Below are 12,159 nucleotides of genomic sequence, written 5' to 3' on the forward strand. Positions count from 1 at the left end.
ATGGATTTGAGGGGTGTTTTATTGTTGTTATTTTAGAGGCAGCTGTAGAAAAGGCATCATAGAGTACAGGTCATTTTAATAGAGGATTCCACATCTCTTTAAAGTTAACCCCATTAAGTGGATTTTGAGTTTTGATCACAAAAATGTCACAGGGCCTGGAGAAATGATGCAGTTAAGAGAGAACCCTTGTTAGATTCCCAGTACCCACATGGCATATCTTAAATGTTTTCTACTGTAACCCAGCCTGGCCACCGTACCCCTCTGACAAGAGCGACGACTGGCCAGAGAGCAACAAGCTTTTGACTTCCAAATTCAAGGACCGGTGCACTGGAATACTGTCTAAAGCCTCTTCCTCTTCCTCAGCTTCTGCCTTTCTCTCTGCTCCTCCTGATCCGCCTTTGAGGCTCTACAAATCTCCAAGGTCAGGTCCCACTCCCCATTTGTGATGAGTATGTTTTCACTTGCCACAAAGGCCACCTCTTCTATCAGTTGTATACAGCTTTCTGGAGCCTGTTACTAAAGATCTACTTCTTCAAAAAAAATCTTCTCTCGTCCGGACTGAGGGGCAACTGCCCAGCAAAACCTGCTTCCTAACCCAGCTCCTGCTCTAATCAGATAACAAGGCTCAGCCAGGCTCACTTTGTGCTTTCTCCTCTTCCTCCACTCTGATATACTCCAGCAGCTTAGGACAGCTACCCACCCCTCCTCTGAGAGTTTCTCTGCCAAATCTACTCATTTCTGTCTGCTTCCCACTCGTTGTTTTTCCCCCCTATCTGGTCTGAAACTGGAACGGGCCATTCATCTCCATGTGGGCATCTCGCCCACATCTGCCTGCAGGGATCGGGATCGCTCAGTGAGAAACCCATGATGCTTACACCTGCAGTTTCTCAAGCTAGACTGGTAGATCAAAGCAAGCCCCAAATTCTCAGCGTCTCTAAACTGGCAAGCCTGTCTTCACTCACCTGGCTGGCTGCCCTGGGGAGAGCAACGGGAGGCTCCCCTCCTGGCTCACCTTCTGAGTTACAGTTCAAAATTCTATGTGCAACATTTTATTACACTTTAATTTATTTACTGTGCTGGGGGTGGGGGAGCTGTACACCACACCGCACCATATCGGGGGAGGTCCGAGGACAACTTGCAGGGGCCAGTTCTCTCCTTCCGTTATGGGGATCCCAGGGGTAGGACTCAGGTCCTCAGACCCGGCAACAAGTATCTCCCTGCTGAGCCATCGACGGGCCCCTACATTCATTGTTTTGAAGGGAAAAAAAGCTAAAATAGTTCAATCTGCAGACTTCTCTAGCCTGCAGGGATACGTCGCACCTCTTTCTCTTTCTGACCAGACCCTAGCTTCCTGCCCCACCCCAGCCTGCAATACATCTCTCAGCCAAGCTGCAATAGATAAGGTATTCTAGAAGGAGCGGGGGTTAAACTGCCCGAACTAACTCGCAGCTGCGCCTCTGTTTCCCAAAGGCCCACAGTCTGCCTAGATATAGAAGGTTTACACTATTTTTGCCCTTCAGTGATTAAATGTGATCATGTTATTTTAAGGTGTTATCATTTTTTTCAAGACAGGGTTTCTCTGTGTAGCCCCGGCTGTCCTAGAACTCACGCTGTAGCCCAGGCTGGCCTTGAACTCACAGAGCTCTGCCTGCCTCTGTCTCCTGAGTGCTGGGATTAAAGGCGTGCGCCACCACCGTCCAGCTAATGTGTTATCATTTGTGTATGTCTACAGCTGTGTGTTATCTATGTTCATAGTGTTCCGTGTTATATATATATATAAATTGTCTTTACGTTTCATAAAACCAGTGGCCACTGTTAAGATTATAGAGTGCTATATACCTGATTTAAAAATATGTCTTAGAAAACAAAAAACAAACAAAAGGAAGATGTGTACATATAGGAAGTGGGGCTGGAAGAAGTAGTTTGGTGGTTAAAAGCACCCACTGCTCTTCCAGAGGACCTTAGTTCAGTTCTCAGCACCCACATCAGGTGGCTCACAGTCATCTCTAACTCCTAACTACAGCCTCAGGGGATCCCACACCTTTGGCCTCCATGGTCACTTGCATTCATAATGCACTCATTTGCACACACACACACACACACACACACACACACACACACACACACACACAATTACAGACAATAAAAATAAATCTTAAAAAACGAGGTGTGTATATGGGGCTGGAAAGATGGATGGCTCAGCTGTTAAAGGATTGGTACTCATGCAGAGGACCTGGGTTCAATTCCTAGCTCCCACATGGTGGCTCACAACTGTCTGTAACTATGCTTCTAAGAGATCTGATGACCTCTTCAAGTCTCCACAAACACCAGGCATGCATGTGGTGATTATATATGCATGCCAGCAAACACATACATAAAATGAAAAAAAAAACTTTTTTTCTCTTTTTTTCCAGAGCTGAGGACCGAACCCAGGGCCTTGCGCTTGCTAGGCAAGTGCTCTACCACTGAGCTAAATCCCCAACCCCGGAAAAAAAAACTTTTTTAAAGGGTGTGATTGTGTATGGATGTGTATGACTAGATATATATGTAAACAAATTAAGGTGACTTAATTTTAAAACTGCATATACAGTTTTCCTATTCAGTATATTTGAAATGATTACTATATTCTTCTTGTACTGTTAAACATATTTTCTAGTCTCAAATAAAATTGATTGTATGTGGATGGGTGCTTTGCCTGCATGTATGTCTGCATACCACATGTGTACATTGCCCATGGAGGGGAAAAAAGGGCAATGGATTTTTCTGAACTAGAAACCAGAATTACAGAAAGGTTTTAGCTGATATGTGAGTGCTGGGAACTGAAGTAGGGTTTTCTCCAAATATAAATATAAAATACAATTGTGTTTCAAAAAGCTGTTACATTTAAACAGATACAAAATATAAAGTACATAATTGATAGAAATATTTTAAAAGGTTTCTTTATTCGTGTATTTTATGTATAAGAGTGTCCTGCCTTCATGCACACCAGAAAAGGTCATCAGATTCTACTATAGATGGTTGTGAGCCACCATGTGGTTGCTGGGAATTGAACTCGGGGCCTCTGAAAGAGCAGCCAGTGCTCTTAACTGCTGAGCCATCTCTCCAGCCCCCATAAAAAGATTTTTTATATAAAATGTACAAAGGATGGTTTTAATATAGTTCTCACTCTATTTTAACTTCTGAGATCTAAATTCTGGTATACCCAGATAAAACTGAAGCCTGAGTCTCTGTTTACAATAAGGTTAAGTATTGATCTGCTCTTACTAATGCTTATCAAATCTTAGTAGTTAGTGTTCACAAAAACTGTCTTGTAAAACCATAGATTTGGGGGGCTGGAGCTTAGGCTCAGTGGTTGGGAGCACTTGTTGCTTTTGCAGAGGACCCAGGTTTCATTCCCAGCACCCACATGATGATCCACAACCATCTGTAACTCCAGTTCTAGTGGGAGCTGATGCTCTCTTCTGACCCCTGTGCGCACTAAGCACATGCGTGGTGCTTTAAAAGAAACAAGAATTTGATTTTATCCTTTTACTAAATGAGATTTAAAGAACCTATGATTAGATTTCTCTAAATACTGGTTCTATGCTTTTCCACTGGCTAAATTTCATAGTGATCATAGATCTTACTTCATGGGACAAAAAGTTAAATCTATATACATTTGGTCCATTATACAGAATTTCATTGTGCCTATGATCTTCAGTCCTGTAGATGTAGCTATGGGAAAGAACTGTACTTTTAGATTTCTTAAATCCTAGATATATTTAGTTTTTTGCTGAATTATTTCTCAGAGATAAAATTTACTAACCTTATGTCTGATAAATTTACAAGTAATGATACTTTCAGCTCCTTCTGATATAACCTTGTTTACCCAGATTCCTATCTTATTTTGCGGGTACTTATACTTGAATTCTTCTAAGTTAGAATGTCTGTCTCCATCTGCTATCTTTGTGTTTTTAATATATACATTTTATTTTTTTCATATTAAATATAGTACTTCTATGCTACATCTATGTTAAAATGTATAAGTAAATGACATAAGTATAAAGAGTTAAATGTTAAAATGTTACAAGTACAAAGCCAAACTTATCATAGACTAATAGCCTTTTTGTTTGTTTGTGTTTTTGTTTGGTTTTTCAAGACAGGGTTTCTCTGTGAAATAATCCAGGCTGTCCTAGAACTCATAGAGATCCACCTGCCTCTGCCTCTCAAGTGCTGGGATCAAAGACATATGCCACCACTCTAGACGAATCTTAAAAGGTCATATTAATAAGAACAAACCCAGAGCCAGATATTGGGGTGAATGCTGAAAGATCAGAGAAGCAGAACAAGCCACAGCTAACCTCACCTCATCAATTCCTCAGCTGATCCTGTTTCCTCAAACTGGAAGCCTCTGAGTCCTCATCCGAATGGATCTCAGCTGAACTGCTGCTCAAAAGCCTAAAAGTTTAAAAAGCTAAAGTTCCTGGTTCTCACGCCTTATAAACCTTTCTGCTTCTTGCCGTCACTTCCTGGGATTAGAGGTGTGTGTCACCTTGCCTGGCTGTTTCCAGTGTGGCTTTGAACTCACAGAGATCCGTATGGATCTCTGCCTCCCAAGTGATAGGATTAAAGGTGTGTGTGTCACCATTTTCTGGCCTCTATGTCTATCTAGTGGCTGTTCTGTTCTCTGACCCCAGATAAGTTTATTAGGGTGCACAATATATTGGGGGACACAATATCACCACACACCACTGCTGGGGCTATCTTAGCCTTTTAAATAGTCAACCTAGCACCTTCCTGTATATATAACACCATTTTGTTTTTTAGATTTATTTATTTTTACTTCCTGTGTCTGGGTGTTTTGCCAGTATGTAAGCACTGTGGAGGCCAGAATGGGGAGCTCAATCTCCTAGGTCCCTGGAGAAAGGAAAGGGTATGAGGGGCCAGAGAGGGGCTCTATAGAGAGCTCACGGACAGTCACTCCCCATAGGGGCCACCAAATGAAAGTTCAGTTGAAGGACAAACAGACAAGGGAACAAGTGACCTAAGACACTGCCGACTTTCATGTGCAGGGAGAAACCTCCAGAGGGGCCTCTGTTAGATTCAGAGTCTATACCCTTATAAGGTGGGTTAGTAATAGAGGAGAAGCCGGAAGGAAAGAAGGTTAAAAGGTTTCCATTTGGACCTGCAGTTGACCATTGCTAGGGGCAACCACTGAGTAGTCAAAGGATGTTAGGTGATCCGTAAACATCTGTCCTGGCTGGCCGTTGGTTACTGGGGGGTCCATGGAGTGAGGCAGTGAAAATCTAGAAAAACAAGTTAATTTACTTCTGAAAAACCAATTACTGTAGTTCCTGGAATTCTCACAGCTCAACAAAATGGAATTTTACAGAATAGTGCGGCCCTGGCAAACATCCTGAATCCCTCTCCTCCCCAGCCATGAGTACCCTTTGGAGGTTCCCACGACTTCTAAATTCAGTTCCTGTGAGGAAGGCACCAAAAGGACACCCCCTTTCATTCAAAATGCCCCCAAGGAACCCCTGAAACACCCATCCATCCCCACCCACAGTTTCTAGGACCACCATCTGCATGCCTTGCCCTCCTTCTTCACCTTCATGTTTCTCTCAAGTCAGACTTGGACTGTGGGACCTCAGTGCCAGGTTGGCTCCTACCGGGGGGGACTCTGCCTCTACCTTGTCCCATACCAACCTGCTTCCCAAGTGCTATCATCACACCAGAGATGTTTTTCTTTTTTTGGGGGGGTGGCTGGCTGGTTGGTTCAGTGTTCCTGCTGTTTTGTTTTGCTTGGGCGAGAGGGAAGAAGTGCTGATTTTAATTGAGTTTCACGTCTTTGAACCCTAGGTGGAGACAAGCGGGGAGTACCCCATTTGGACCCATGCGAAGGAAAACGAAGGTGTGTGTGTGTGTGTGTGTGTGTGTGTGTGTGTTGGGGTGCACTGAATGATTGAAGGAGTGGAGCCACATCCAGAGACAGGGACAGGCAGAAAGAGGGAACAGACTCAGACAGCAGAGGAGAAGACAAAAAGAGAGAGTCTCAGGCCAAAAGGAAGACAAGAGACACAGCACTAGGACAGAAAGGACGTGAATCAGAAAGACAGATAGGGTAGGCACAGGGGACGAGAAAGTAGCAAACATTGGGAAGGACGGTAATGGAAGAAAATACCATCGAGGCAAACTCAGGCAGGCGGGTGGAAATGGGTTCATGCCGTAACCAGGTGGAATGCCAAAGGCAATCAGAGCCAGTCACAGGACATATGTACAGCTAAATGCGTCCCGAACATCACCCCAAAGAGACAAAGGGACAGGGGTAATAGGGGATGAGTAAGCCTTAGGACAGAAGCACAGTTAGATACAGCCAGGTCACTAGAGGCCGATCTAAGGCAGCCTAGCCTGAAAAAGACCCTAGACACTTGGTCCCCCAGACGGAGGTAGGGAGAGCATTTGTAATTGAGTGAAGAGTATGGACAGTATCTGCTGATTGGGTGTGTCTCAGAGTCTTGGAGCCCAGCCTAGGCATTGGGTGGGGCCTGTCCATACCCTAATTGAAGAGTCTCACACAGTCTATCTCACTGTCATAGATGGAGGTCTATCTGTTCTCACACATCCAAAGATGTGACAGGCATGTCTGTCCCAGACAAGGCATGAGTTCCTTACAGGGAGTCAGGCATGGAATCCTAGCTTAACTAGACTAGGCTGCTTGAAGCCCAGGTGGATGAGAAGCCTCGATGTGGAACCTGGTCTGCCTGCCTACCCCCTACAGAGAGCATAGAATTCCCGGAAAGGCCAGAAGCTGGCTGCGCCTTCAAAGGTAGCCTAGATGCCCCCACCCCCACCTACTTCCCCACAATAGAAAAGACTCTTGCACACTCAGGGATCACAGCTACACAACAGGCTCCTTCCTAGCTCCATCCAGGGACTCAGGGATGCACAAAAAGACTCACAATCACCCACAAATTCAGGCTGAGAGACAGGAACACGCTATGGACTCAGGACTGCATATGGAGTACCTAGGCTTAATGGGACAGCCAGAAACTCACAGCCATGCCGACTACTATCAGTTCTACAAATGTCCCCCACAGAATCAAAGCCTCACACAACACGTAAACTGGCAGCAGATTGACTTGGAGACAAAGTTGCCCATGGACTCACAGGCACACCGAAAGAACCAACTGATTGTTCCCACGCAGCCTCGCAAAGATGGGCACACAGATGAGTGCACAGAGCACAGTGCATTCCTACATCTTCTCTGCACTTGAGGTCAGATGGTGCCAGAGGCCAGTTTCCTCATCCCAGCCTCCAAACGCTACCTATGTGTCCAAGGGCTCTCGGGTGTGCCCTTGTGGCCACATGTAGCCACACACAGCTCTGGTCAGAGAGAAGCAGGCAGTCACAAGCAAACAGGATGGTACAGAGAAACCCAGGGCTATGCACACCCACCTATCTGCACTGAAGCACATGGCCACACACAGCCCAAGCACAAACACAAGGATTCGCAAATCAATCATCCAGAGAAACCGTACAAAGGCATATAAATAAGAGCTGCAGGAATGCAGAAAGTACGCTTATGATGTTGCAAAGGGGTAATCAGAAAGTATACCTAAATGCGCAAGAGGAAGAAACAAGGATCGCGATAGTATAAATGCAATAGCCCCAAGGAACACCCATACTACACACACCTGTAGCCACTCACCAAAGAAAGGCATGACCACGGCCACAGCAGACACATGGAGAAAATACACGTGAGAAACGCACCCACAAGTCTTACAAAGAACACACATAAACACCTACGCCACACACACCTCCATACAGATGAACGGCACAAGTAGACGGTACTGCACATTGGTTGGGGAGGCGGTGTAGAAGGAAGACACAACCAGGCCACTGAATAGGAAGGCACATATGCAGCTTGTGTCCTTGTTGTGGTCATGGCTGAAAACATGACCAGACACATAAGATACGCCCACAATCGTCACGCGCACACACACCTTACACATCACACACGGTGCCCCCCCCCCCCACACACACACACACTCCAGAAGCTGTCTCCTTCCCTTTTATTCAGGCCTACTCAGATGTCTCTCTCCTCTGATACCCTCCCCCACCGGGACTCACTACGCATCTGTACTTCAGGCTGGCCAGGGAAAAAGACACCTGTCAGCCTTGGCCCATGTGACTAAGTGGGGGAGAGGCAAGTATTTACACTTCAAGAAACACCTCAAGTCTCTTGTCTAAAGAATTAATGTACTTTGGGGGAAAAAAAAGAGACACCCTCACCCACCCACGCACCTATCCATTTCTCAGCCACAGCCTACTCTGCTCTGATCTCATCTCCCTTACCAGAACCTTCGTCAGCTCTTTAGTATTGCCCACCACAGAGCTACCAGGCACACAGCAAAGAGTCAAAAAACATCAAGTGCAATATTTTATTTTTATTATTATTATTATTATTATTATTATTATTATTATTAATCTGTCAAAGGAGCCGGGATGGGGCAACGAACCGTCAGCTAGCCTGTCAACTCCGTTTTTAGCCTCTCAAAGTTTCAGAGCACTGTACACATCAGATGCGCAACATATATTGGCACCGAGCTCAGCGAAGGGCGAGTGGGATCTGGCTGTGGAGGACAACCTGTTATAGGAGGAACAGATGTTCTTGAGTATGCCTGCAGCCTTGAGGTTGTGCCAGAGAGCAGAACACTTTGTTAGTTCGTCAGAGTGGGACTCCTACTCAAGGTCATTGAAGGACTGGCTGCTTCAGTAAAGCAGGGCTTTGTGTGACACTTGGCATCTTGGCACTCCTATTTCGACAACTAAAAGTCATTTCGGTAAGCAGGGTATGGCGACCCATGCCTGGTCACCGTGGAGGCCGAGACAAGAAGTCACAGACATCTTGTGCTAGACGATGAGACTATCTCAAAAGTAAATTAGAGCGAGAGAAAGATTATCAGTTCTTCAAGAAGAGCCCTGATTTTCATTAAAAATAGCTAAGAATCCAGGAGCAGGACAACATAACAGAGCGACTCTTTGCAAAGCTTTCTCTGCTCAGCCACTCCTTAGCTCTGTGGTCATGAGAAATTCCTGAATTCTGTCTTGCCTCAGCTTCCTCAAGAGCAAGATAATGCCTAATTTAGGAAGTTATAGGGGAGATAAATTTCTAAAGTAAAACTTATAACAATGCTTAGCCCATCTTACTTGCTTGACTATATATTTTTGAAATGAATGGATGGTCTGTAAAGCAACCCCCCCCCCCCCCGCCCCCGCCCTCCCCACACTCTTCTGCATTTAGGATTTTAATCTGTCCTTTCATGCAGGAACCCCACTGGGGAACTCTTTTCAATCCTTTCCTGTCCCTCAAAGTTGTCCATGCACCCCCTGCTTCCCCACCCCACCCCTGCCCCCAGCACAGTGATTGAAGCTGGTCTAGGCCCAGGCTTCTTCCTCTTCCCCCCTCATACTCTTCAAATGCCCTCTCTGGGAAAGAGTTGCTCTGGCAGCTGCGCCCCTCCTTGACCTCTTCAGGAGGGGGTGGGGAGGACACCTTTACACTCAGTGGGGTGCTGGGTGGGAGCCGCTGGCTCCGGGAAGAGCCTGGGTGGAACTGGCTTGCCTGGCAGGGATGAGGATATTCTAAAGAGACACTTGTGTCCCTTCCCTGGCCTATTAGACGATTGAAACAATGCCCCCCAAGAAATTGGAATTTCCCCAGGAATCTCATGCTGGGTAAAGAAAAAGGTTGAAATCTGGGGCCAGCCAGGGGGAAACGTTGTCTCGAGGAAAGAGGTTTTCTAACTTGTCAAGCTACCTTGCTGGAGAGCCTGGAGACGACACCCGAAGGTCTGACGCAGCCACAGAAGCACACCTTGACTGGGACTGCATACCTCTCCGTAGCTCTGACCTCCTACTTAAACCTGAGCCCTGTGTCAGGTCCCCTAAGCTAGACTGGGTGGAAGATGGCCACTGATCTTCTTTGTTCTTCCTTCCAAAGTGCCCATGATGATTAAATCTCCTTTCCCTGCTTCTCACTGTCAATTCGTCTCTTTCGTTGGCTTATTGAGGAGCGGTGGCCCAGTCTGTCTTCTTGGTGGCACTAGTAACTCCAGTGGCGTGAGGAATTCAGAGCCCAGCTCCTGCCCCCCAAACCCCGAGCCCTGCTGGAGGAAGCACGTTTCTTTGCTAAAAATTAAACATCCTCTTTGTGGCCCACAAGAAAACAGGACATAGGAAGGCATCCAACAGGATGAGCATGGCCCCCGATGCCTGGCACCCCCTCCTCGCTTGTGGAGCAGTGGCCTGTTGGAACCCTTCCTTCCTCACACTTGTTTACTGTAGCATGGGAACCAGCTTCCCGTAACACCACCAGACTCTCCCGAGCTCCACTGACGCCACTGCGGCTTTGCCTTTTCATTTGATGTAACATTTGTTTCTTTTGTGGCGATAGGGCTCCGCTGAGAACCTCGGTCCTAGACCCTCACACACACCGGGCAAGTGCTCCACCACTGAGCTGCATCTCAAGCTGCCCCTCCTTCCTTGACTCTCAGGTACCTTGAGCGGTTGTTGCTACACAACAGGGCCCCATCACAGCCCTATCCAGGGCACTCAAAAAAAAAATCTCCGTCAGGAATCTTTCTGTCTCTTCATAGGACCTCTTAAGAATTAGAGTCTGGCTCGAAAAACCAAAAAACAAAACAAACAAAAAAAAAAAAATGCCGGGCGGTGGTGGCGCACGCCTTTAATCCCAGCACTCGGGAGGCAGAGCCAGGGGGATCGCTGTGAGTTCGAGGCCAGCCTGGGCTACCAAGTGAGCTCCAGGAAAGGCGCAAAGCTACACAGAGAAACCCTGTCTCGAAAAACCAAAAAAAAAAAAAAAAAAAAAAAAGAATTAGAGTCTGGGACATGGTTCAGTGCGTAAAAAGCACTAGCCACACAAGTGAGATGACCCAAGATCGATCTCCAAAACTCATGTAAAAAGGTGCATGCAGTGCTATTTATCTGGTATCCCCATATAGTGCGACAGGAGAATAGTCCAGAAATTAGCATGCCAGCTTCCTGGGCTACGTAGAACAGCAGTAAGAGGACCGACCTCGACAAAGTGGAAGGCAGGAACAAATTCCCTAAAGTTGTCCTCTGACCTCTAGACAAGCACCATAGAAATGTGTGCATGTACACACACACACACACACACACACACACACACACACACACACTTTTTTTTCTGAGACAGGACCTTTCTTTGTAGCCTTGACTGGCCTGGAAAGCACTCTGTAGACCAGGCTGGCCTCAAACCTCAAATTCACAGAGATCCTCTTGCCTCTGCCTCCTGAGTGCAGAGATTAAAGGTGTGTGTCACCAAGCCCGGCCTTAAAATACATATATGTATATAAATCCAGAAAGCCAGGCTGGGGATGCAGCTCAAAGGTAGGCCGTTTACCTTATCTGCATAAGACCCCACCTGGCTGGGGGAATGAAAACAGAACATACTGAGAAGAAAATGAAGGACTTTTAAAGCCACGAAAAGATAGTTTCAAATAAACAGCTGTGAGCAGGCCCTGTTTTAGGCAGCAGAGAACATCACTAAAGGAACCTCCCTCCACCTGATGAACCTCCCATTCAAAGGCATCAAGAGTCCATCTTTCAGTTCTCCGAATACTCTCCAAACTCCTTCCCACTCCGCTTTCTGCATCTGTTTTCCCTCTTCCTTCAATGCACTTCCTCCAGATATTCCCAGAGTGTGCCCTTCTGCAGGTCTTAGCTCGGGAGTCACCTTCTCAGAGAAGCCTTACCCAGCAGCTAACTGTTTATCTAAAATAACGATGCAGCTCCATACCACGGTACAAACTACAGTCCAAGCTCCTCTGAAGGCTGAGGCAGAAAAATGGACTGAGCCCACCAGGTGCAGGGCACCAGCTCAAGATCTCATCTAGAAAGGAAGAAAAGGCTCAGGAGGGTGGTGGCGCACGCCTTTAATCCCAGCACTCAGGAGGCAGAGGCCGGCAGATCTCTGTGAGTTTGAGGCCAGCCTGGTCTACAGAGTGAGTTCCAGGACAGGCTCCAAAGCTACACAGAGAAGCCCTGTCTCAAAAAACAAAGGAAGAAAAGGCAACATAATCCTTTCTTCACTGCCTGTTCTTTTCATCCTCCTGAATCACCACCCAACAAAGC

Source organism: Peromyscus maniculatus, chromosome X, assembly GCF_049852395.1.
Source record: "Peromyscus maniculatus bairdii isolate BWxNUB_F1_BW_parent chromosome X, HU_Pman_BW_mat_3.1, whole genome shotgun sequence".
NCBI lineage: Eukaryota > Metazoa > Chordata > Mammalia > Rodentia > Cricetidae > Peromyscus > Peromyscus maniculatus.